General features: G+C 39.1%; 1 pseudogene; it reads right to left on the bottom strand.

The window, feature by feature from the left end:
• Positions 1-900: 900 nt before the first annotated feature.
• Positions 901-2,101, bottom strand: LOC141499690 (polyadenylate-binding protein-interacting protein 1 pseudogene; annotated as a pseudogene).
• Positions 2,102-3,816: the final 1,715 nt, after the last annotated feature.

The following is a 3,816-nucleotide window of genomic DNA, read 5'->3' as shown; positions in this document are numbered from 1 at the left end:
TTGGCCTTATCCTTTGGCTTCCCCTAATTCTCCTTAATCACATCCCACTCTTCTTATCCCCTTACTCCAAGATGTTGCCCCATCATTACTCTTTACTACTGTGAAAAGTTCAGAGAGATTGTCTCAGTTTCTGCTTATAAACATGCAGATTTTCCATATCCTGTAGAAAGTAAAAAAAAATAGCTCTCAACTTTGTCACCACCATCAATCACATTCTGGCCACTAGAGCCCAAAACAGAGAAGGCTAGAAACAGGATGGTCAGACCTCACACAGAAGTTTGATTTCAGAGTGAGGAGGGTATTTAAATTGCTGATACTGGGGCCCACCTTTATACATGAAAGGTGTTGATCCCTTTCTTGGGACAGTTCTCATGGTTGACATTTCTTGGTCCAATACAGGAATTCTTGGTTCCTGAGGGAACAGTCATTAACTCAAGTCTTGGGTTGTGATTACTCTGTGGGGTACAGAGCCAGAAGAGCTAAATTCTGATCCTATCAAGAAATGTAATGGATGTTGACTCTCTGGTCCCCGGGAAATAGAAGGGACTGAAATCAATCTCTCAGTGAATAACTGATGCTGATCCAAACAATACATTTTGCCAAAGGGTGATATTATCCAGAGGGCAAAGGATTGTTGTTGTGCCAACCTCAGGGCACAGCCTCCTTGCTGGGCCTTACTTCTGAGAAACAGGGTGTCTCTAAAAGTCTTTTTTTAATTTCAAATACATTTTATTGCAGCCAAAACAGTTTATAATATGTACATAATAAACTATGATATATATATATATATATATACACAATTTAAGTTATAGGAAATAAGTTTACTTTTTCTTTTTGGCAGACATTGTTAAACAAAATTAAAATTGCATATATTATTAACTTAAACTCAACATACTTAATTTGGTATAAATGTGACATGTTTCCTTGCTTCCTTCTGTTTTGCTAATCATCAAACCTAAACTGCCTTATAAAGATTATATCCTTTAATCTAACTTTACTGTTTTCTCTTACGCTCTGATTCTAAGCAAAATTTTTCATGGGCTTCTTCTATTTCTGGGTCCCTCTCATCATCAATGTCATCCAATTATGGATCTCCAGCCCCTGATAAATCTGTTCCATTTTCCTCATAATCTGGGAAGAAATTCTCTCTGTCAAGTAACTCCTGATATTTTTCTTGATAATCTGGATCAGCAGCAGTAAAAGGAATGCCATCAGATGTATAAAATGTTGGTTCATTCATAAAATAATTAGGATCATTTTCAGGTGTTTCTTCTCTATATGTTGAGGTGGCATGAACTCTACCCCAGTTACTTGATCGGAGTTCCACTAGCTTCAAAAGCATCTGTTTTACATCTCTGCTGCAATTTGTATCTAGCACATTTTCAATTCTCTGAATCATTTCTTCCATATCTGTCTTTCCTTTTTCCTTCCATGCATCTTCCAAAACTGACCCTATCAACTTCAGTAGTTTTACTACACAGATTAAATTGCTGTCCACAGGATTGGAAAAAAGTGCATTCAGTAATTCCCGAAGACCAGCCTGAAGAATATCCGCTCTCTGAACCTGCCCCTTTGTTCCTTTAATCTCCAGTTTAAGGTAAAGTTCACTCAGGAAAAGTACAAAGGAATGAAATCGTTTTCTGGTAGCTTCATCTCCTTTTGCAGCCTGATCTTTGTTTTCATACTCAGTTCGACACCTTTTAAGTAGTAACTGCCGGAAATTTCCACTTTGTGGATTAATGGTTAGATGATGAGACAAATAATTACACAGCCTTGCTCCCATGTAAGAGAAATGTGGAACAGTTGTGGCCTCTTGGTAGATGAGTCCCACAAGCTCTTGTAAAGCTTCATCAGTAGTGACCCAGCCATTAAGAGTGTCTGCAAACTGATCAATTTCAGTTTGAAAACTTCCTGGCTGTTCTGTAACGCGGTGATTCAAAAACTCCTGTACATATTCTGTAAGAGTAGGGAAACTATCACATCCATCTTCATAGGAAGAATCTCTACAATTAGAATTGTAACCCGACGGATAAAACTCTGGGGCATTGACAGAGAGCTCCGACATGAGCACAGGTGCTAAGACCACCTGGGGTTTGGCCATGGCTGAGATGCGCGGGGAGACTTTATCCTGTGAACTAGGTGGAGCTCTCGTGGGCTTCGGGTGTTCTGCGGCCATCCGCCATGCTCCTCCTCCGGCCGCCGCCGCCGCTCCGGGAGGGAGGAGGGTGGGGCCGAGCGGGGAAGAGGGCGGGAGCCCGGGCTGCGGCGCTGCGCGCTCCGCGAGGCCCCCCCCCCCCCCCGCGCGGCCCGCCCCGACCCCCGGCCTCCTGGAGGGAGAAGGGGGGTCGCAGGGGCGGGGCCGGGGCCGGCCGGCCGGGCGCGGAGGCTGCGGGGGCGTCCTGCGCCCCGCCCCCCTCCAAAAGTCTTTTAAACTACCTACACATAGAATCTAAGCGACTTGCCAAGATTACACAACTAGGTAATTATTAAGTGTCTGAGGCTGGAGTTGAACTCAGGTCTTCCTGGTTCCACTGGTGTTCTGACCACTGCTCCACCTAGCTTGCCCCAGAATCTGTTTAGACTGTACCACTCCTAGTCAAATCTTCATTTTACAAATGAAGTATAAATATCAGTTTTGAAATCTACATGCACAAGGAAACATCTTGTCTTTCACCAATATGTCAAAATTTTTTCATTTACATGGAATTATAAAAGACATGTAGAAAATGAATGAATTTTACATTATTAAGCAGGATGAATTAAAGTTAAATTTATCCGATTTGCATTTATCTTGTTAACAATTATTTAGAGTGTTTTTTTTTATGGGATTATATAGCTTTCTTTGATTTCTTCATCTAAAAACTGCTTCTTCATATGCTCTCATTTAAAGGCAATTTTGTCCAACTTTCAAGTTTGTTTCCATATTTAGAAACCATGCTAACACTGCATGTTTAGTATATCTTCTAGATACATAGATTTGGCCTGGAGGTATTATTTATCCAAAAAAACTGTACAAAAAAGTAACAATTTATTACTATACACACATATTGACATTTTTTTTAAATTCAGAAAAATTATTTTAATAAATTTCTCAATCTATAAACTTTAATTAGGTACTGATTTTTTGGCTGTATTAAGCTTACCCACCCTCAACCCTAATTAGTCATGTTGTTCTTACATAAGGAAGAAAACTTTTTTTGCAGAAATGTAGTAGTTAGTGTGTGAAGTGATTTAAATTTCTGACTGTTGCTCTATTCTTTCTGATATAATTCCTTTTACTTAATATGTTACTAATGTATTGCAAATTAAAATGTTATTGGTACAAGTAAACTGATTTTATTTTGTAGGAAACATGCAGTCAATTATATGACAGTGAGAAAATAGATAAAAATCTCACAAGGGATATAAATAGTCTAAAAGAGGGACTTACAAGAAGAGAAACACCAAAGGCTAGAGTATCAGGTAAAAAGAAAAGTTCATAACCATATTTTTTCCTAGACAACCTTACCTAGAACTTTCATATGGACGATGAATAATTATTAATTCGCCAGCATCCTTTGTACTCCCAATGTTCTGAAGAGAAAGGATGCTCAGAGAGTGATGGCTTGGGTGCCTGTAAATAATTATTCTCCAGCATGGCAAGCTTAATTTATAAATGAACTCAGTTTCACAAGATTTAACAAGATGTTGTCAGACAATATTATAAGCAAACTAGGAGTTCAAGGAATAGTTTATCTATGGAAAGGGAAACAGTTTATGACTAAGGAAGAGATGGAGAACATCACTAAAAACAAACTAGGTAACTTTGATTACATT

The sequence above is a fragment of the Macrotis lagotis genome, chromosome X (genome assembly GCF_037893015.1).
Source record: "Macrotis lagotis isolate mMagLag1 chromosome X, bilby.v1.9.chrom.fasta, whole genome shotgun sequence".
Lineage (NCBI taxonomy): Eukaryota > Metazoa > Chordata > Mammalia > Peramelemorphia > Peramelidae > Macrotis > Macrotis lagotis.
The sequence above is the reverse complement of the archived record's forward strand: the minus strand, read 5'-3'. Positions and strand labels throughout refer to the sequence as shown.